Source organism: Cibotium barometz, chromosome 24 (genome assembly GCF_041138505.1).
Source record: "Cibotium barometz isolate CiBa-2024 chromosome 24, ASM4113850v1, whole genome shotgun sequence".
In the NCBI taxonomy this organism is placed as follows: Eukaryota; Viridiplantae; Streptophyta; class Polypodiopsida; order Cyatheales; family Cibotiaceae; genus Cibotium; species Cibotium barometz.
In genome coordinates, this window is record NC_141069.1 from 21,165,855 (window position 1) to 21,190,528 (window position 24,674).

The window sequence follows — 24,674 nt, forward strand, 5'->3', positions numbered from 1 at the left end:
AGAACTAAGTGCTAGATTTAATGCTTGTGTGCTGTTGTGTAATTTTAGCATGTGTAATGGGTGTGTAATGTGTTTGAATGGACAACTTGTAGGTTGGTGAGATTGATGAGCTTTGTGCTCGTAAGTCGGTATGGCTGGGACATGATTCGGGGTGATTTGGCATGAGCAATTACCGGTGGTATAGTTCCTGGAACCCTCTACACAAACCCATCAGTGTTGTTGGGAATAATGTTAAATATCTAGTCGAGGAGTCTAGAACGTGGTAGCTACAAGTGAAGAGAAGAAGCTATCCCATGTTCTCTATATACCTCAAATTAAGAGGAACTTGCTATCAGTTGTTGCTGGGCTTAAGGTATGCTTCAAGAAAACTAAAGCAAAAATTCTAGATGCTGGTCGTCGGCAAAGGGTAAGACACAACAATCTGTATGTGAAGGAGATGTAGAAAAAGGGAATGGTAGCTAATTTGCTTGTATTTTTTAGAATTACAGGAACCATGTAAAGCTTACATGGGCAAGCAACATCGCAAGGCATTTTCATAGGAGAGCCACACAATAGGGCAAACATTCCTCTAGAGCTTGCTAAATGCAGATCATTATGGTAAGATGTCTACTACTACATTGGAGGGATCTTCTTACTATATGCTATTAGTTGACGATTACAATAGGAAGATGTGGGATTATTTTTTTCAAGATAAGGCTGAAGCTTTTGGCAAGTTTAAACAATGGCATAAGCTTGTAGAGAATGAGAGAGAAAAGAAGGTTGAATGTTCCCCCACCTCCTTTTGTCTTGTTATGTTTTGGCTATGTGGATAACAGCAATACATCCCATTGAATTATTATTCTTAAAAGTGATGGGACTTAGCCCAAGCATGAATGTTTCCCCACCTCCTCCTGTCTTTCTTCTCATTGGTATTTACTTCCTATATATTATTCTTCATCTTCTTTTATATTAATGAAATATATGCTGCCTCTTATCATGCATCAAAACATATGCTTCATCTTATCGTGCATCAAAACATATGCTTCATCTTCTTATACATCAAAAGGTAGTTGTCCATGCATATCAATGTACCTCCATCTGGAATTCATTTTCTTGAAAATCGATTTCCCACTCCCTTAGAGTAATAGGGTCTTTTCTCAAAGACACAAATGCTTTTTTGTGTACTTATATCGTGTACTTAGATCATGGAAGAGATGCTATCCATGATGCTGTGTCATTTATGCTCTTGGTCTTATGCATGCTTAAACAGGTGCAAAGTGGAGTGGGTGCGACTTAGCTAAGTAACTCAAAATGAGAATTAAATGGTGAAAGAATTTATAGCCTATATGAAGCGCCTTATTAGCAAAGGAGTGCCTCTTGCTTTACCAATTCATTCGGGCCAAGTCTTAACAAACTAACCTCAAATGACACAACATTGACTATAATGTTCCACTCAGATTAATCACGTATTGGTGGAGGAAACAATGGAAACTTTGGGTTTCAATGCTGAGTTGAAACTAACTCCACCAATATAGGAAGAGATTCTTTATTATTATTGGGATCCCAAGGAGTTATGTTTTCAATGTTCCAAGTAGGCATTTAACCCATAGGAAAAGATATAGACTTGATAATATGATGAGCTCCTCTTCAGTGCTATACATGTGCCATGGACCACATAGATTGGTATAGTGGCCTAAGAAGAGTACCTTAATAATGCAAGCAACGATGCTATCATCTAAGAAGTGTGGGATTAAAAATTTGCTCAGGGATTATTTGGTAGGAGGCACCTAAAAGTGGCTCTGTTGATGAAGAAATTACTACCACCTCCTCCACTACTCTTAGAAAGGACAAATTTGAATTGTAAAATGGTATGGGTTGACGGTATGGCGACTAGGTTGATGGGAATATTACATGATTTAAAAATTAAGATTTTCTCCTTTACTTATTGTCACACTGTGTGGTGACGTAAAAGCAACCTGACTCCTATGATGCTAAATTAGTCTAACCATTATGTGCATGATTAGCTAGTGCATGATTAGTCTATGAGCCATGTATAAAGAATGGCCACATGTTGAAGGTTGATTTAAACACATGGAAAACACATCCTATGGGTGGACGATTATTTTGGGAAAATTTTGTTATGACAAATAGGATAGCCTCTATCCAAGTTCATTAAACATGATTACATATGAATGAACTACCACTCTTAGAATCTGATTTCTATGAGAATTAGATTGTCAACAATTGACATTATGCCTAAGCTTGGTATTGATGTTGAGGGAGAGGTGAAAATGCCATGTGTTTATGAACATGATGAGTGTTGAAATGAATTTTGACATTGAAGGAGAGTATAATACTTATGCCAATTCGCTAGACATTGATACATCATCATTAGAAGATTTGAAAAGATGGTTCACGCTCGCGGCACTAAGGGGAAGAAGCGTCCGTGGAGTCACCACCATGGCAACAACCCGTTGAATGATCTTGTCCATGATGATTGGAAGTAGTCGAGCGAGCCATGGGTGGGGTTTTTGTGACGTGCCACCGTGGAGTGTCTAAGGGTGTGGGTGGGCTGTGTAGAAGTGCCAGCACCTCCCCCAAAGTAGGCTTGCACCATATCCCTTTTCTCGGACTCATCTGCAACATGAAATGGTAAAATTGGTATGGGGACATTGCCTGTGGTGTAGGCAAGGTGGAGAGATTGGGGCTATATGTCGGTGTGTCGCCAAGTGTACGATCCATAGTCTACACAAATAAAACAAAGCATATTAGCTATTTTTAAAGCTCTATGAATCAAAAGCATTAAGATCTAGAGCACTTTGGGCTTATGCATAACAGAAGAATGCTTAAAGCTTAAACAAAAAAGGCAACATGTGATATTAGAACATTGTTGTGACCTTCAATACTGCTTCGACAAGTAGGGTGGATAGTGCCCCTTTTTTTTGGATGATAGCTTCTAAGGACTTTTCACACGCTTCCCACTATTAAAGACAAAAGCAACCTTTCTTTTATAAGAGAAGGATAATGAAAATATCTAGGGCTCCCCCTCTACTATAATCACCTATTAACCACTTCTAACTTGACTTAACATTCTACATGGCCTACAATAATGCCCCATATCTCTATGCATAAGCCTAAACCCTAAACTCGGCTTGAGGTTGCATGAATAAGAGATCTTACCTTGATAATGTCAAGTCAAAGGAGAGGACAATAACACAATAATGCTCGCTTAAACAAACGAGACAACATGTGATATTAGAACATTGTTGAGACCTTCTACAATACTGCTTAGATAAGCAAGTGGACAGTGCCTTTTTTAGATGATAGCTTTTAAGGACTTTCCACACGCTCCCCCCACTATTAAAGCCAAATAGTGAGAAGATCGAGGGCTCCCTCTCCACTATAACCACCTACTCACGGATAACCACTCCTAATTTGACTTAAACAACATTCTAGATGGCCTAAAATAATGCCCCATATCTCTATGCATAAGCCTAAACCCTAAACCCGACATGAGGTTTCAATAAACATGAGGTTGCATGAATAAGAGAGCTTACCTTGACAATGTCAAGAAGAAGGAGAGGACAACAATGCAAGACCTACAAAATATAACATGAGAAAAAGTGATTAGTTACACATTTAAACTTCTAAGCATGCATAGCCTATGCATAAGGGCTTATGCATAAGTCTTTGCATAAGGCTTATGCATAAGCTTATCGCATAACGGCTTATACATAAACCCTAAGCTTATGCATAAACCCTAAACCCTAAACCCTAAGCCTATGCATAAGGGCTTGTGCATAAGCCTAAACCCTAAGTCTATTGCATAAACCCTAGACCCTTGCATAAGCCTATTGTATAAGGGCTTATGCATAAGCCTAACCCTAAGTCTATTGCATAAACCCTAACCCTAAGACTAATGCATACGGGATTATCCATAAGCCTATGCATAGGCTTATGCATAAGTCTATTGCATAAGGACTTATGTATAAGCTTATATACATAAAGGCTATGCATAAGGGCTTATGCATAAAAAGAGAAAAAATAACAAAAGCAGCAAGTGTTTACGGTCCATACCTGGAAGAAGTGAAGAGATTGTGTAAAGATAGGTAAACCTACAAATACACACAACACAAGCAAAGCAACAAGTAAATCAAATCATTAATAGAGCTTGGGAAGGCAAAGGAAACAAGCATTCTCTTTGCAAGAAGCCTAAGGTGAAGGGCTTATCCATAAGGGCTAATGTAAGAAGCCTATGCATAAGGCCTAATGCATAAGGGCTTATAGATAAGCCTATGCATAAGGCCTAATGCATAAGGGCTTATCTATAAGCCCTTATGCATTAGGCCTTATGCATAGGCTTCTTACATTAGCCCTTATGGATAAGCCCTTCACCTTAGGCTTCTTGCAAAGAGAATGCTTGTTTCCTTTGCCTTCCCATATAAGCCTATGCATAAGGCTTATACATAAGCCTATTGTATAAGGGCTTATGCATAAGCCTATATGCATAAAGGCTATGCATAAGGGCTTATGCATAAGCGTAAACCCTAAGCCTATTGCATAAACCCTAAACCATAAGGGCTTATGCAAGAAGCTTATGCATAGAGCTTGCAAGAAGCCTATACAAGCTCTATGCATAAGCTTCATGTAACCTTGCAAGAAGCCTATACAAGCTCTATGCATAAGCTTCATGTAAGCTTGCAAGAAGCCTATGCATAGAGCTTGCAAGAAGCCTATGCAAGTTCTATGCATGAGATTCTTGTATAAACTCTGTACAAGGAAAGAAGCCTATATAGCATACTTTATCTACCCACCTCCCCATCTCGGGGCCTCTTGTATATAAGTAAAAAAAGAAAAAAAAAACAACAAAAGTAGTAAATACATACTTGGAAGTGAAGAGATTGTGTAAAGATAGGTAAACGTGCAAATACACACAACACAAGCAAAGCAACAAGTAAATCAAACCATTAATAGAGCTTGGGAAGGCAAAGGAAACAAGCATGCTCTTTGCATAAACTTGAAGGAAAGGGAGAGAACAGAACCTTCAATTTTTTGAAGAGGGTAAGCAAAACCTGGTTTTCGAAAACGCTAATAGTGAGGCACCATGGTTCTCTTAAAAATCCCAGGGTCAAAATAGTAATCGAAATCATTGTCAAAATAGTTGTCGAAATCGTCGTCAAAATAACTGTTGATATAACTATCGAAATACGCGTAAGAAAAAAAGTTGAAATGCGCGTTGATAGATAATGTTTTTGACTCTTATTTCGACAGTTATTTCGACGGCTGCTTAAGTTCATTTTTAAAATTCCTTTTCACATTTAATTTTTGAATTTTTTGGCGATCTGACACCTTTCCATAAAAAACAAGAATATATCAACTAGGCCATGCATATGAAGTATAAAAGAAGCTCCACCTCGCCCTCATTTGGATCCAAATTCACATGTATATTCAACATACATGGAGCCAATGAGTGCTATGAATCTTTTAAATTTTATCAATTTAGAGGAGAAAACGTTGTGCCCATGCAGTCGTTTGCAAGTACCTAGTTACTCGACGTCGAAGAATTTGCAACAAGCATTCCAAAAAATGGGACGAGCAGAGTACTTGTTGCAACATCTACTTACTAGCCTCAATGTTCACCTAGACAACAATGAACCGCTAGATATCTAACCTGAGCGGAGAAAAAGAGCAAGGGTAGAGGCAACCTTGATGGGATTCGAACATGAGCAAGCTTTTACAAACTCGGATCAAGTTCTAAAGCATGATGACTGGCTGACATGATAGATGCCCTAGATGTTCATGAAGTAGAAGACATTAGACGACGTGTGGAGCATGCTTCTCAAGAGGGAAAAGAGCTACATAGGCTTGCCTGTCTACCACTTTACTGTGGAGAACATGTTTTAGTTCTCCACACTTGCCTCTCCATATTGAACTTGCAATCAATATATGGGTGGTCTGATACGAGCATTTCAAAACTTATGGGGCATGTGTCCCTTTCCCTCTTTATGTTTCACATGCTTGCATGAATGTCTTGTCTTTCTCCTTTACTATTCGTTTTGTTATATATAATAGGTTATTGAAGGATCAAATTCTACCAGAAGACGATGAGATGTCTTCAGACTGTGCACAAGCAAAAGAAATGCTGCACTCCATAGGGATGGACTATAACACACACCATGCTTGTCCGAATAATTGTATTCTCATTTGGCATGAGTATGCCACTCTTCACAAGTGTCCATAGGATCAAATTCTACCAAAAGATGATGAGATGCCTTCAGACTGTGCACGAGCAAAAGAAATGTTGCACTCCATAGGGATGGACTATAATACAGACCATGCTTGTCTAAATAATTGTATTCTCCTTTGGCATGAGTATGCCACTCTTCACGAGTGTCCACAGTGTGGTTCATCGAGATATAGGCAAGATGTCCAAGGACAAAGGGTCCCTGCTAAAGTCTTACGACACTTCCCCATCATTCCACGTATTCAAAAAATGTTTAGATGCAAATCCATTGCATCTTTAATGACTTGGAATCAAAACACCAGATCCACAGATGACGTTATGTGTATGCTTGCTGATTCTCTAGCATGGAGACATATCGAAGAGAAGTGTCGGACTTTGGGGAAGAGCCTCGTTATATTCGTCTCGGACTAGCAATGGACGGAGTCAATCCATTTGGCTTACGAAGTTCATCATGGAGTACATGGACCGTTTGCCTACTAGTGAATTATAACCTTCCACCATGGTTAGCAATAAAGAAGGGGCATCTTTTACTTTCCTTGATAGTTCTAAGGAAATACAAGGTTAAGAACAAGGACATCTAGTTGGCTCCATCAGTTGACAAGCTATACACGTTATGGGATGGTATCCAAGTTCATGATGCGTGTAAGCGGTTTGGAGAGAGGGCTACAACAGTGCAAGAAATACTTATGTGGAGACCATGCATGATTGGCCAGGCTATGGAGAGTGCTCTAGTAAGTTAATTATTCTAAGATTTCTTGAATTGATTTAATTTCACGATTTTGGTATTTTTGTGTTATTTACATATCTCATCACAATGATTAGCATGTTTGGTATGGTTTTCAATATCTGGTTATAATGCATGAACTATATGTGGGCCTGGATTAGAGGTCCGGTACTCAACAACTTTGAAGAAGAACCGTCTACAAGGGCCACAAAAGTGTCTCCCTGACACAACCATGAGTTGTTAGAGAGATTTCTGGGAAGGAACACCATTTTAGATAATTTGGGAAAATCCCATTTCCTATTTAATAAATTGACCTTTTAAAAAAGTGTTAATTTGCATGTTTTTTTGGCATGCATTGTCCTTATTTTAGCTAGTTCACCTTCCTTGTTACTTTTCACTATGTAAGTAAAAGGTGGAACTCTTACGACCTTTTGCTTACATAGTGATAAATTGACCTTTAAAAAAAGTGTTAATTTGCATGTCTTTTTGGCATTCATTGTCCTTATTTTTTGCATGAATTGTCCTTATTTTAGCTAGTTTCACCTTCCTTGTTGCTTTTCACTATGTAAGCAAAAGGTGGAAACTCTTGTGACCTTTTTCTTACATAGTGGAAACTCTTGCAACCTTGTTACTTAAAACTTGAAGTCTATCCTACAAAACAAATTAAACCATGTGTAAAATAATCAACCATTTCCTTAGGCCTTATGACCAGGTGTCCATAGACTTGTGTTGTATTATATTGTATATCATCTGACCAACATTTATTTTCTTCCTCCCACTCTTCCACAATCTATTGAACGCGAATGTACAGTTATGACCTTTGACTATAATGGTGTTTGTCCACCATAAAGAGAAGCGCTCATCATTGTACAAAGTCAGAGAAATGATGAAGTAGTGCAACCAAGTATACAACTAGATACAAGGTTAACACATCCCTTTAATGGTGCATCATCAAGTAAAGTTCTTCTTGCATCATAGCCAAAGATCTTTGATGCATAAGCTAATGGTTTAAAAAATGCTTATGCACCTGGATTATCTGGATGACATATTTTTGCTATCGCACATGTTTGGCATTGACCTTGTCCCCAAACCATAAAGAATGGAAGCTTCCCACCTGCCTCTTTTTCCAAAACCTTTATGATACCTACCACAAAATTATCATTTGCACAGCTGACCATATTCCCACATTGAAGATATCCACCATTAATGTCTTTAAGAATTCCAAACATCCTGATCGTAGAACAAGATACTCATGGCTACACTTCAAGCTCGGTAGTTTTTTAGACTTCTACCAACAACGCCTCACAAGTAATCCACAAAAGTTAAATATAATTGTTAGCATTGGCCTATTAGTAGAACACATGTCCGATTCAATATGCACTACGCTTGCCAACAAATCATCTGAGGGTGTTTTCCTCACTTGTTTCTCTTCTTTCTCTCCACATGTTCTAGACACTACATCATCTTCTATTTCCATTGGCATATTGACCATGGCATCCCCTATCCTCTCCATCAACTGACTTTCATTTTTATGCAACTCTGTGTCATTGATTTCCAATGGCAAATTGACTAGCACATGATCATTAGACACATTATCTACTAGGTTTCCTTAATTTGTATTATTTTCAAGATCCATTTGCTGGATGACATTATTGTTATCATCTCCTTTGGAAACCGGGTTAAGCCTCATAATGGACATGCTAGACAAATCATTCTCTACTATTAAATGAGGCATATCACGAGGTCAAACTTCTCTCTCACCTTAATCTACTCGAACTTCTTTGAGCCTTGTAATGTTGAGATCACTCGCCTCAATTTCTTTTTGCTTAGTTTGGGCTACCACCATTTCATAACTAGACAATGCACTGCTGACTACCCATCACTGGATCACTTGCACTAACCATAGATTTTCTTTTGAGTGAATTTGATTCTTTATTGGCATCTCTTTCATCTTCGGATGCTTCCACCTCTATGAGCTCTGCCACATCACCTTGTTGCACAACTGTATGTTAAGAGAATAAGACTAGTCAATCTTGATAGTCTCGTAGTATCTTGAATTATATAGACAATACTAGGAATCCCGTAGTTGATATATTTCCTTCTAACATCCTTGGAATAGGCCTATGACCAAGAGGCCAATGGGGTCTCCTCGTAGAAGGATATTTCTATCAAGACATGGGGTTGATACCTCTTAAAGAAAAGGAATGTAGAGTCAACGGACAAAGACTTTGCATTAGGCCTAGGGGTCCTCTCATTGAAAGATCCATGCCCCCTCTGCGCAACAAATTCTGGGGTACTAGAAGCGGAAGTAGCACTTCTTGCGCTGGGTAGAGCCTCTTACTTGGGGCCTCGCCCACCATGGATATATGGACAAGAGACTAATCCCTCGGTAGCACTTCTTGCGCTGGGTAGAGCCTCTTACTCGGGGCCTCGCCCATGGATATATGGACAAGAGACTAATCCCTCGGTTCTTCCAAAACCAAACCCGGAAAACCCTCCCTCGCCCAGCAGACATAGGCGATTCCTCCAGGATATTTTATTCTAACGTAGTCAAGTCTTCACTAACCAAACTAATCCGACCGAACCCATAAGTCTCATGGTCAGATCAAGGAAGAGAATTACACTTGGATCATAGAGTCCAACGCTTTTTTCCTCATCAAGAGGCACAGCCATTGATTCTTTTCCATAGAACAAGGGTTATCTGGGATTTACTTCAACTATCGTAACTTAATAGAATTTCATGGGAATTTCTCTTTTTGCATAAAAATAAATTTACCAAAAATTACTCTTTTCTCATAATCAATTAGTTATGCATAATTATATATATATTTTTAATTTCTCATGAATATGATGAAAATATTTCTTTTTGCATAGGATGTCCAATCCTAGAATATGGTAAGAAGGCCTCTTTTAGCATTATGCATAAAAATAAGATACGTATTATTTTCTAAAAATTTTGCCATAGCTTCGCTGCTGCTATTATTGATAATTCTCAAAAAAAATTCTAGAGAATAAAAGCTTGTAATGAAAATATGATAGTAGTTCCTCTTTTATGCTTAAAATCAAACTATGAATTTAAATCATAATTTTAGCCATAAAATTAAACATAACCATGTGATTTCAACATTCCTATTTTCCTAAATTGTTAGGATAATCCATTTCTCATTTAGAATGAATTAGAGTAGTTTTTAACTACTCATAAACAATCTAAAAGAATTTACCATTATTTTAATAGTACAAAATCATGAAAATATCATTTTCTTAATCTCTAGCTTATCAAGCCTAGAGTTTAGCTTTGAATTAAGGGATTATCATTGAGAAGCATCCTTTTTCAAGGGATTTAGCCATAAAGATGTATATTCTTTTAGAGAGAGAGAGAGAGAAAGAATTACAAATAAGCATAAAGATTAACTTTCTTTTAATTAAACATTAAGACTTTAAGGAAAAGCTTGATTTGAATTAAAACAATCATTTAGAAGGCTTCTCAAGCTTGAGAGGGGTTGAGAAGAAGAAAGTTATTGAGAAAATTAAAAAAAACCATAAAAATTAATTTTACCTCCAAGTTTGGCTTGATTCTCTAGTTGTAGTGAAGCCCCCGACCAATCAATTGGTCCACCAAGAGGAGAAGAGCAACTCCAAGAGTTGTTGTAGAGAGAGAGAGCTCCAAGCTCCCAAGAGAGAGGAAAATTCAAGGGATAATAGAAAATATGATTATTTTAATATAATAATGGCATGGTATAGCTCCAATATTTAATTACAAATTATTGAGGATCTATTTATAGGTGAGGAAGGCCACTAACCAAGTCCAACTGGGTTTTAGAATTTTCCAGGTTTAGTTTGACTCAATTTGGACAAGATTTGGACCAGTTTGGCTCCCTTTTTGATTTGGTTTAATCTAGGAGAGAGGAGAGATAAAAATATCATAATTTTTTGAATTAAAAACCCTTCCACACATGTGAAAGAGGCACCTACCTCAAGAGTCCCCCTTTCCTTAACAAGGTGTCAAAAATGCATCATTATTTCAAAATATCTCATTTTTTAGTAACATCTCATATTTTTTAACTAATAAACCTTGTACTCAGTCAACTCTTCATCTTATGTGAGCATTTACTCATTTTTGGGTATTTTCTTTTATTCTCTTGGATTTTTCTCATCCCAACACTTGGATTACCCCATTGGAACCTTAATTAGACCATAATCTAATTTTTTTGAAAATGTAGACCCTTAGGCAGTTGAGGTCCCTTATACCATTTTCAATTAATTTCTAATGCACATTGGAAAGTTCATTTTGAACTTCAGTTTTAGGGGAATACATTTTAGACACTAGGAGGATTTTTATATCCAAAGATATTTCAATTTTGGATTATCTCTCTCTAGGCCAAAACAGGGTAAAACAAGATCTTTCTTTCATTTCAGAGAGGGGAATGATTACAAGAACAGAAGGGGAGGTTCTTACACCTTTACACCTCAAAAGCTGGAGGGAGGAATCTTACACTCATAAAATTATTTAAAACTAGAAAGTCAACAAGGAATTGTTTAGCTAAGTCATTTAATAAGAGGCCTATCACTAGGAGCATAAAAGGATTCTTTAACAAGTATGTATCTAGCATAGAATGAGGGGAATATCAACTTGATAGCAAGGCCTTTTACAAGAGACCTATGACCGGGGGGGCATAAGGTCTCATTCAATATCGATTTCGTCCATCCTTAAATGAAAGGCCATAGGATGCTTTTCAATAACATAAGGATAAGACCTCATTTTTTCATTAAGTTGTAGACGATAACAAGTTTTTTCATAAGAGGCATATGATCGGGGGGCCATAGGGTCTCTTTCAACACACATCTCTCTAGCTTAAGGGGAAGACCTTCCTTTTGCAGCAAGAGGGGTGTAGAGTTGATACAAAAGCCATTCACCAAAGGCCCATGAATGGGGACATAAGGTCTCTTTCAACAAAGATCTACTCAATTCTCAAAAGATTAGTTCATATCGGGATAAGAGTACTCTCTTTGGAATAAGAACCCTATGCCTATGTGTCAGAGGCCACATTGTATATTTCAACATAGAAAGGGCCTATGATTGAAGGCCATAAGGTCTCTTGTTGCACAAATCTCTCTAAGAAGATATAAATTATTAAGAGGGGTGCATCTTTGCAAGGAAGTCCCTTTATAAGAGGCATGTGATCGAGAGGCAATAGGGTCTCTTCCACTAATATACAAGCACTACCACATGCTATGTTTTAACAAAAATAGGGTTAGACCTCTATTTTACAAGATGAGCATAGATGATAGGCTGGTTAGATCGTCCACAAGAGGCCTAGGGTCAAGCTCTACACCATGATGGCATAGGGGTCTATCCACAATAAGTTTTCTAGCATATCATGGTAGCAAGGCCTCTCTTTTCTAAGAGGGATGCAGATAATTGCAAGTTCTACAAGATGCCTATGATCGGGCGACATAAGTCTTGGAACACCCATATCTCTAGGGTGAGGGCAAAACTCTCATGGGAATGCCTTTCTTTTTAGCAAGGGGATGTAATCTTGAAAGGAAGTCCTTCCACAAGTGGCACATGACCAAGATGCCTTAGGGTCTCTTCTAATAACATGTGAGCAAAGCCATAGATGAAGATGATACTGAGGCCATGCAAAAGAGACCCATGGCCGAGGGTCCATAGGTTCAGCTGAAACATACATCTATCTAGGAAGAGGAAAATACCTTTCTTTTTTGCAAGGGGGTGCAATCTTTTTAGCAAGTCCTTCCAGATGCAGAAGATAGTAAGACCATGTACAAGAGGCCTATGATTGGGGGGCCATAGGGTTAGTTGAAACACCCATCTCTCAGTACCATAAAGTCAAGACCAATCTTTTGTAAGATAGTGTAGATGCTAGCAAGGTCTTTCACAAGATGCTTATGACCGAGGGACCTTAGGGTCACCCTAGAATGAGGGGAAAGCCTTCCTTTTATAAGAGGATTGTAGAGTTGACCCAGGGAGCATGGGGTCCCTTTCAACACAGATCTCCTCTACTCTTAATGGATTTGTGCCAGTTATTAGGAGACTACTCTCTTTAGAATAAGGCAAGGCCACATACTATATTTCAATAATAGAAGCGCTAGACCTCTCTTGTGCTGCAAGAGTGGTGTAGACAATAGTAAAATCATGTACAAGAGACCTATGACTGGGTGGCCATAGGGTTAGTTGAAACACACCTCTCTAAGGACAAGACCTATCTTTTGTAAGATGGTGTAGATGATAGCTAGGTCTTTCACAAGATGCTTAGGGCCTTCCCAGCATGAGGGGTGTAGAATTGATAATAAGGCCCTTCACAAGAGGCCCATGTCTAGAGTAAGGCAAGGCCACATACTATATTTCAATAAAAGAAATTCTCTTGTGCTACAAGAGGGATATAGAAAATAGCAAGACCATGTACAATAGGCCCATATGATCAAGGGGCCATAGGGTTAGTCACACACACATCTCTCAGTACCATAAAGACATGACCTATCTTTTGTAAGATGGTGTCGATGATAGCAAGGTCTTTCAGAAGATGCTTATAACTGGGGGGCCTAAGGGTCTTTCTACCATGAGAGGAAGGTCTTTCTTTTTTAAGGAGGCTCTAGAATTGATACTAATATCCTTCAGAAGAGGCCCATGACCTAGGGGGCATAGGGTCTCTTTTAATACAGATCTCCTCTACTCTCAATGGATTTGTGCATATCACTAGGAGAGTACTCTCTTTAGAATAAGGTAAGGCCACATACTATATTTCAATAAAAGAGGTGCTAGACCTCTCTCATGCTGCTAGAGGGGTGTAGACGATAGCAAGATCATGTACAAGAAGCTTATGACGGGGGAGCCATAGGGTTAGTTGAAACACACATCTCTCTAGGAGAGGGAATTACAATTCTTTTGTAATCTTGATAGTAGGTCCTTCTACAAGAGGCATATGACCAAGAGGCCTATGACCAAGAGGCCATAGGGTCTCTCCCACTAACACACATGCAAGGCTTCACTTTGGCAAGAGGGATGTAGACGATAGCAAGGCCTGCCATAAGAGGCCTATTACCAAGCGGGCATAAGGTCTCTTGAAACACACCCTTCTAGAATGTGAAATGCCTTTCTTTGTGGCAAGAGGGTGTGGGCTTGATAGTTAGGCATATGGTCCTAACAATGCATGGTGTTAGGCATATGGTCCTAACAATGCATGGTGTTTGAACAATACATGGTGTCTCAACAATACCTGGTGCTAAGAGAGGTCATTTGTGTCTTCTCAGGAATACCACCATATCCCTAGATACTAGAAATTTTAAAAGAGTCTATTTTAGGGGAGGCATTATCTGAAGATAAATCTATGTGAAAATTTTAAAATTTTAAATACATTCCCAAAATATAATTTTAATTACAACAAGATAATTAGAAAAATATACATAGAAAAGTGACATCAAAGAGTAATCATAATATTTCAAACATTCTTGTGGAGTGTATAATGTCACTGGAATTCATAACTGGCAAACAACTCTTCCCCAGTTGGAATGTCACATGAGGTTTCAACAATTACATAACCATACTTGACTGAATCCACATTTGTGTCTTGTGTATACCAAGGTGGTAAATATGCAACAAGTGTAAAACATACATTTGGGCTTATTGTCATGCCTTGACAACTGTTTATATAACCCGCCACATTTCCATCTTGTACATCACCAAGAATATATATGAGTTCTTCCTCATAATGCACTTTTGGGTCCTCTAAGAATGAGTACTTTGAAGCCCATGGATAAAGATTGCATAATTCCTTCCAAATATTGAAAGGATATTTATGTCCTCCATAGTGGAGAACAGTTGCACCGCTCACACAAGAGGTGTGTGCATAAATAGCCCAAGACTTGCTCCTTGTATTGTTGAGAGATGGACCATAAATGCTATGCTATTGATCTCAAACATCTCATCGATTGGAATTGGGAAGATGGGTGTTCCTAGGGGATCATCGTTTCTCACATACCATGCAACATAAGAGTATAATGAACTTCTTTTATTATCTAAGTCTGCAATAAACAATATAAGTGTAATTAGCAAAAAAAAACTACCTCTATATATAATGCACAAGAAGCGAAATGATCAAGGTTGTATAGAATTCTTATAGAGATATCCATACATGTAAGATAACTTTTATCAGCTTGAAGGCCTCTAAGTGAGAGTGCATTTGCGAACTATCACCACAAGCCTATGAGACTGAGCGACCATAGGGTGTCTATATACAAGGATTGTATAAATATTAGAGCAAGGTTTTATTACTGGAGCCATTAAAAGTTGATCACAAGACCATATACTTCACAATAAAGAATCCAACACACGGATTTTATGCAAGAGGTATTTTGACTGTGATTGCAAGGTCTTTCACAACATAGGCATACCATCAAGAGTCCATTCTATGCAAAACTCATACAGTCTCAATAGGTCAATGCATTTCATAAAAGAGTAGAACTCTCTTTTGGAACTAACCCTAAGACTATGACCAAGAGGCCATAGGGTTCCTTTCTATGCACATCTCCTATAGTTTTAATAGGCTAGTGCATTTCAAAGGCTAGAAATATTTTTGCGGATTATCATCGTAAGCCTATGACCGAGTGGCCATCGGGTGTCTATATACAAGGATTGTATAAATTTTAGAGCAAGATTTTATTTCTTGAGCTATTAAAAGTTGATCACAAGACCACATACCTCACAAAAAAGAATCCAACACAATGATTTTATGTAGCCTCTAAAATAACAAAAAAAGAAAAAGAAAATAAAACTAATTTCATTCTAAATTCAAAACCCAATGTCATAGATCAAGCTACATCAAAAGAAGTTACAAAATAAAAAAGATAACATATGTCTTAATCAATAGAGCTAGGTGATATTAAATTAACTTGGTCTCTTTAATCATTGAAGAAAAGCATCAGCATTTTCTTCCAAATCATCATCATTCGCTCCACTACTGTCTTCATCTCTCCCGCTGGATGCTTCCTCTCTACCTCGCTTGTCCAATCCTACCCACTTTCTAAGAATAGGGGCTGTCTCAATTGTCGCCTTGCAAGTAGATTGTAGTTGTATAATCTACTCAGTAGAACATGCAATAGAAATAACCCTTCTTTACTACTCAAGTGCTTTCGTGGCACCATATCCCAGTGAGAAAATACCCACCACACAGTCATCCTCCTTGATGCACAAACATTTGATGGCATGCCTAACTAAATAGGACTTTGCCATCATAATTGCATCGTGATCCTCACTCTCAATGTAAAAACAGTTCATTTAGCCAAGAAAACCACCACATCAAAGCAAAGCTCATTTATTGTAGTCAAGCCTAACCTCACCTCTATAGCAATCAAAGAGTCAATACCCATAATTAGCATCTCATGCCAACTTTCCTTTTTTGCTAAAGCCTTCTCCGATGTGGCAACATGTTGATATCAAAACAAAGGCAACAATAACAAACTGACCTGGCTGAAATGTTATGTTGGAGACACCATCAAGAATCTTTCCAAAGTTAGTAGAAGACCATCTACCTTTTGCAATGAAACTATGTGTGTGGCATCTAAAATGCAAACACCAATAGAGAGTGGGGATCCCTGTTCATCACCAAGAGATTTGATCCCCTCTAAGCTATTGCCTACACTCTTTATAGTCCATGGGAAAGCAGCATTTGAAGTTGAAGCACCATTCTTTTGAACAATGATCCAATGAACGTATCCCCTTGTGACACTAGGGAAATCAAGTGTCTCCTTAGTATATTGTAGCTTCAACTCCAGCCAAGGTGTGCAACTGATAAATAGTGACTTGTAGATCTTTTCTGTGATGTTGTAGAAGGTGATACAATCATCCCATGTACTTACATTTGAGGAGGGATCACAAGCTCTTTAGTAAAGAACTTTGTTTGCTATATCTCCCTTGCGTGTGCAATGATGTTGACAATGTCACTCTAATTAGCTTGATTCACAAGAGAAATATTGCCCTGTAATAGCTCAGATTGTATGAGCTTGACATCTTTGTCTTCGATCCCTCACAAGCATCTAAAAATCAAAATACTAGGCTGTCGCCCAGACATTGTTGCATGTTGCTTCTCAAGGATGTTTATCCATGCATCATAGATATCACTGTCGAAAAGAATCATGTATGCATCTCTAGTGGCAAATGTCGAGGTGTCGAATGTGATCTTTGCCATGCCCATGAAGTCCTTAAGATCACATAATTTTTTAAATTTAGAAGATATACTTATGCAATGAGCACTAGGTGAGAACAAAAAGAATTTGACACTTACATCCCAAATCTTTTTGCTTTCATGGGCCGGTGGGTACTATAACCTTTGGCTTTGTTGGCTTTGAGTAAGCCAACCATTGTCCACACGCATGTTTAAGGATCTCCACATAGGGCTGGGCCTTCATTGTAGTTTTTGTCTTGATGTTCTCCATCCGAGATATCCGCACGGTAATGTATTTGGGAGCATCGACAATCATCATGGCAATCCTTCTTTCATAGAATACTATCCTAATGGCATACTTCTTGCTTGTGTTACTACACAAGAAAACTCTAGCAACCATGGTTGAGTGTTAGCCTAAAAGAATCCAGTAATGGTACGTGTCAAGCTTGTCCAATTGCACATCTTCTGATTTAAGAGGCTTGTTTGTCCTTGGATCATAAGGCATCATATCTGTCGTAATAGAGCCTGGCCTTGAATGCCATGCAAATATCTTCAGAAGATATTTGACATATGCATCTATCAAAGTCCTACATTTGGAAGCATTTGGTGCAAGGTTGCACGAGTGCACAGAGATTAAGTAAATTGTACTCCAAACTTGAAATACTTCTCTATTTCCACATATTCATCAGGATTGCTATTAGAGGTCTTTGCAACCTGTTTGTCGAGCTCCTTCTCCAGTGGTGGTTGAACAATAGATTCAAGTAAAGCACTTGAAGCTTGGTTGGCCACAATGGCAACATTAGTACTAGAAAAAAATGCATGCTCCATTGTTGGTTGAGACTCATGTGGAACAATTGTTAAAGCATCTTGTACTTCAATAATGTCTGGCACTCTCATAGTTGTTGCCTCCATATCCTTTACAACTTTACTTGGGTGGCAGTAGCTATCTCTTCATGTTTGTGTTTCTTCTTCTCCACAGACCTCATTTTAGAGAGATATTGATTTGCTCTCTTTAATGATTCTATGAAGATACTGGCAGTGCACTCATTATCTTTCTGCTGGGGCTGACATCTACCCATCCGACCATTAGCACTATGAACTCATTGTCACAATTGAGTGACCCATGATCGAAAGCCATAGGATCCACCATGTTAGATGGGCCTTTGATAATGTTGACTTGAAGACATGAAGTTATATCAAGACCACATGTATCCTCCTTCATATCTTTTAAAACTCCACAGTTCTTGAAAGGTGACCCATGGAAATCTTTAAAAAACAAGTGCACCTTCTCTAAAAGGTCACCACCCCATTAGGCAAGAAGACATCCATGTACCATGGAGAAGGATGTTCACGGTACCATCGAGCGACTACTGGTGATTTGCTAGAGGATATCTTCCTTGGTGGTGGTGGAGACATTTTCTTTGCAAACACATCAAAAAATATCTCAAAACTAGAATGGTATATAGTTAACTTATAGAATGGACTTGATTACAATAGGCCTATGAACAAGGGGCCATAGGATGTCTATTTAAACACATATAGGACTTGATTACAAGAGGCTTGTGATGACTGGGGGGCCATAGGGTGTCTATTTACATGGACTTGTCAAGTAAATAATGAGGATAAGACCTATGATAGAGGGGCCATAGGGTGTCTAATTACATGGACTTGTCAAGTAAAGCATGATAGCAAGGCCTGTCTGAGGGGCCATGGATGTCTATTCAAACTTGATTATAAGACCTCTAGACTTGATTATAAGGCCTCCAAGGCTTGATTATAGGCCCACAGGTTGCTTATTAACATGGAATTGACAAGTAATAAATGGGAGAAGGCCTATGACCAAGGGGCCATAGCGTGTCTATTAAGAAATGAGTGTAGGGCCTATCTTGATTACAAGAGGCCTATGACTAGGGGGCCATAGGGTCTATATTCATTTAGACTTGTCAAGTAAATCATGAGGGCAAGGCTTATGACTGAGCGGCCATAGGGTGTTTGTTCACTTGGACTTGTCAAGTAAATCATGCGGGCAAGGCCTATGACTGAGCGGCCATAGGGTGTCTGTTCACTTGGACTTGTCAAGTAAATAATGAGGCCAAGGCCTATGATCAAGCAACCATAGGGTGTCTGTTCACATGGACTTGTCAAGTAAAGAATGAGGATAAGGCCTATGACCAAGGGGCCATAGGGTGCCTATTCACACTGACTTGTCAAGTAAAGCATGAGGACAAGGCCTATGACCAATGGGACCATAGGTAATCTATTCAGACTTGATAATAATAAGGCCTCCTACATGAATTGGTTACTAGAGGCCTATGATCAAGAGGCCATAGGGTGTGTGTTAACATAGACTTGTCAAGTAAAGAACGAAGGCAAAGCCCAGGGAGCCATAGGGTGTCTAGATAGACTTGATAATAAGCCATATAAGACTTGATGAGGCCTATGATCGAGAGGCCATAGGGTGTGTGTTAACATAGACTTGTCAAGTAAAGAACAAAGGTAAAGCCTATGACCAGGGAGCCATAGGGTGTCTAGATAGACTTGATAATAAGCCATATAAGACTTGATGAGGCCTATGACCAAGGGGCCATAGGGTGTCTATTAAGGCTTCATTATAAGACCTATAGGACTTGACTACAAGAGGCTGATGTGACTGGGGGGCCATAGGATGTCTATTCAAAACAGATACCCTATGATTGGAGGGCCATAGAGTGTCTATTCAAATAGACTTGTCAAGTAAATAATGAGGACAAGGCCTATGACCGAGGGGCCAAATGGTGTCTAATTACATGGACTTGTCAAGTAAAGCATGATGGCAAGGCCTACGGTTGAGGGGCCATAGGATGTTTATTTAAACTTGATTATAAGGCCTTTAGAACTTGATGTATATGATTAGGGGGCACATGGTGACATTTCAATTGGACTTGATTACAAGAGGCCTATGACTAGGGGACCATATGGTGTATATTCAATTGGACTTGTCAAGTAAATCATGAGGACAAGGCCTATGACCGAGTGGCCATAGGGTGTTTGTTCACTTGGACTTATCAAGTAAATAATGAAGGCAAGTGATCAATGGGGCCATATGGTGTCCATTCACATGGACTTGCAATGTTAAGAATTGAGGATAAGGCATATGACAGAGGGGCCATACTGTGCCTATTCACATTGGCTTGCCAAGGAAAGCATGAGGGCAAGGCCTATGACCAATGGGGCCATAAGTCATCTATTCCAGACTACTGGTGGTGGTGGAGACATTTTCTCTACAAATGCATCAAAAATGTCTTAAAACTAGAATGGTATATAGTTAACTTATAGAATGGACTTGATTACAACAGGCCTATGACCAAGGGGCCATAGGATGTTTATTTAAACTTCATTATCAGACATATAAGACTTGATTACAAGAGGCTTGTGACCGGGGGGCCATAGGGTGTCTATTCAAATGGACTTGTCAAGTAAATAATGAGGACAAGTCGTATGATAGAGGGGCCATAAGGTGTCAAAATTACATGGACTTGTTAAGTAAAGCATGATAGCAAGGCCTATGAGACTGAGGGGCCATAGGATGTCTATTCAAACTTGATTATAAGACCTCAAGGACTTGATTATAAGGCCTCCAGTACTTGATTATAAGACCTCAAGGACTTGATTATAAGGCCTCCAGTACTTGATTATAAGGCCTCCAGTACTTGATTATAAGACCTCAAGGACTTGATTATAAGGCCTCCAGTACTTGATTATAAGGCCACAAGGTGCTTATTAAAATCGAATTGACAAGTAACAACAAATGGGAGAAGGCCTATGACCAAGTGGCCATAGGGTGTCTGTTTCAAAAATGAGTATAAGGCCTATCTTGATTACAAGAGGCCTATGACCAGGGGGCCATAGGGTGTATATTCAGTTGGACTTGTCAAGTAAATCATGAGGGAAAGGCCTATGACCAAGTAGCCATAGGGTGTCTGTTCACTTGGACTTGTCAAGTAAATCATGAGGGCAAGGCTTGTGACCGAGCGGCCGTAGGGTGTTTGCTCGCTTGAACTTGTCAAGTAAATAATGAGGATAAGGCCTATGACCGAGGGGCCATAGGATGCCTATTCACACCAACTTGTCAATCAAGCATGAGGGCAAGGCCTATGACCAACAATGGGACCACATGTCATCTATTCAGACTTGATGACGGCCTACAATGAATTGGTTACTAGGGGCCTATGACCGAGAGGCCATAGGGTGTGTATTAACATAGACTTGTAAAGTAAAGAATGAAGGCAAAGCACAAGGGCTCTTATTCACGTAGAATTGACAAGTAAAAAATGACAAAAGGCCCATTCACCAAGGGGCCATAGGGTGTCTATTTAGCATTCATTATAAGGGCTTTCTTGATTACAAGAGAACTATGACTAAGGGGACCATAGGGTGTATATTCAATTGGACTTGTCAAGTAAATCATGAGGGCAAGGCCTATGATCGAGCGGCCATAAGGTGTCTATTCACTTGGACTTGTCAAGTAAATAATGAGGGTAAGGCAAGTGACCAAGGGGCCATAGAGTGTCTATTCACTTGGACTTGTCAAGTAAATAATGAGGGTAAGGCAAGTGACCAAGGGGCCATAGAGTGTCTATTCACATCGATTGGTCAAGTAAAGAATGAGGATAAGCCCTATGAACAAGGGTCCATAGGGTGCCTATTCACACCGACTTGAGAATGAGGGCAAGGCCTACAAAAAATGGGGCCATAAGTCATCTATTCAGACTTGATTATAAGGCCTACGAGAATTGGCTACTAGGTGCCTATGAGGGCAAAGACTATGACCGAAAACCATACAGTGGCTATTCACATGGACTTGTCAAGTAGAGACTGAGGTTAAGGCCTGCAAATAAGGGGCCATAAGGTGTCTATTCAGACTCGATAATAAGCCATATAAAGACTTGATTACAAGAGAAATACGACCAAGGGGCCATAGGGTGTCTATTTAGACTTCATTATAAGGCCTATAGGACTTGACTACAAGAGGCCTATGACCGGGGGGCCATAGGGTGTCTATTCAAATGGACTTAACAAATAGATAATGAGGACAAGGTCCATGATGGTGGAGGAGGGTCCATAGGGTGTCTAATTAAATGGACTTGTCAAGTAAAGCATGATGGCAACCCAAGGACTACGACTGAGGGGCCATAGGATGTCTATTCAAACTTATTCCAAAACTTGATTACAAGATGCATATGATCAGGAGGCACAGGGTGACAGTTCAATTGGACTTGTCAAGTAAGGCATCAAGACAAGGGCTATGATTGAGGGGGCATAAGGTGTGTATTCAGACTTGATCACAAGGGCTTGTCAAGTAAAGAATAAAGGTAAGGCTTGTGAACAAGGGGCCATAGGGTGTCTACTCACATGGAATTGTTAGGTAAAGAATGAGGGCAAGGCCTATGGCCAACAGGCCACATGGTTCTTATTCACATGGAATTGACAAGTAAAGAATGGGAGAACGCCTATCACCAAGGGGCCATAGGGTGTGTATTCAGAATTGATTATAAGCCTATCTTGATTACAAGAGAAAAATGACAAAGGGGACCATATGGTGTATATTTAATTGGACTTGACAAGTAAATCATGAAGGCAAGGCCTATGACCAAGCGGCCATAGGGTGTTTGTTCACTTGGACTTGTCAAGTAAATAATGAAGGTAAGGCAAGTGAAAGAATGAGGATAAGGCCTGGACTGAGCAGCCAGGGTGTCTATTCACTTGGACTTGTCAAGTAGATAATGAGGGCAAGGCTTATGACTGAGCAGCCAGGGTGTCTATTCACTTGGACTTGTTAAGTAGATAATGAGGGCAAGGCTTATGACTGAGTAGCCAGGGTGTCTATTCACTTGGACTTGTTAAGTAGATAATGAGGGCAAGGCCTGGACTGGGGGGTCATAGGGTGTCTATTAAAATGGACTTGCTAATTAAATAATGAGGACATGTCATATGATAGAGGGGGGAATAGTGTGTCTAATCACATGGACTTGTCAAGTAAAGTATGATGCCTATGACCGAGTGGCCATAGGGTGACAATTCACTTGGACTTGTTAGGTAGATAGATCATAAGGGCATGTCCTATGATAGAGGGGGCAATAGGGTGTTTAATTACATGGACTTGTCAAGTAAAGCATGATGGCAAGGCCTATGACCAAGCGGCCATAGGGTGTTTGTTGACATGGATTTGTCAACAGACACCCCAAGTAAACAATGAGGGTAAGGTCTGTTTTCGGGGAGCCATAACAGACACCCTACGACCAAGCGACCATAGGGTGTCTGTTGACATGGATTTGTCAAGTAAACAATGAGGGTAAGGTCTGTGATCATGTCCTATGATGATAGAGGGGGCAATAGGGTGTTTAATTACATGGACTTGTCAAGTAAAGTATGATGGCAAGGCCTATGACCAAGCGGCCATAGGGTGTCTGTTGACATGGATTTGTCAAGTAAACAATGAGGGTAAGGTCTGATCGGGGAGCCATAGGGTGTCTATGTAATGATGGGAAAAAGAAAGAGAGAAAGATTGCACTTATAATGGAGTACCACATGCACTCAAGGGAGTACCACATGCACTCAAGGGAGTACCACCAAAGTCATAGAAGCATGGAGCTCCAAGAATTAGGATTTCATTAGTAAAAATGTGTTATGTCCCTAGTTACAATATTCACTCATATACTTGCCCACCTTTTCACACTCATTAATGTTGGGCCTCCAGACTTGCCCGACCATATCTATGCCCATGGGCTTTCTTTGAGTCTACTTCCAAGCCCCCTTCATTACAAACCATCCCCACCCAAAGGTTTTGTCCTCGAAACCATGTATGGGCTGTTGGGAATCTTTTTGACTTCCCTCATGAATGCGGAAGTACATTTGTTGCAACTCCAAAAGTGCTTCACACAAGAACTCCACATAGAGCTGTCCACTTATTTGATGTATATATGGACTGCTCTCTATGATATCCATAAGCCCACGGAGTCTTGTTGAGTGTTGATTGATGAGTGATGAAGTACACCAATGGCCATGGCTGTCCATACAATAAATTTGCAGCAATGACACTTTCATGCCATCATCCCATTGCATGCATATAGCTATCCAAAGACACCAAACAGCTGTACTTATTGCATGAAGACTCAAGCATAAGGTAATAGGTGACCCACACAAGTCCCCATCAATAAGGTTGACTTCCAAAAATACCCGATTCAAAAGGAAATCCATCCACTTCAAATGGCAATGCATAGTATCCACCCGGGTCATATGGAAATCCATCCGCCTTCAAGTGGCAATGCATGCTGTCCACTTGGATCATATGGAAATCCATCCGCTTTCAAGTGGCAATGCATGCTGTCCACTCAGATCATATGGAAATGAATCCACATCAAGCATCTTTTCATGTATACAGGGATCAAATGGATATAGAATATCATGGTTGGAAGTGTCATCACCAACCAATGATCTGCCATCAAAGTCCACCCATGAATCACTTCCATAAACCAAAGCATCATCATCATCATTACCCAAAGCATTTTCC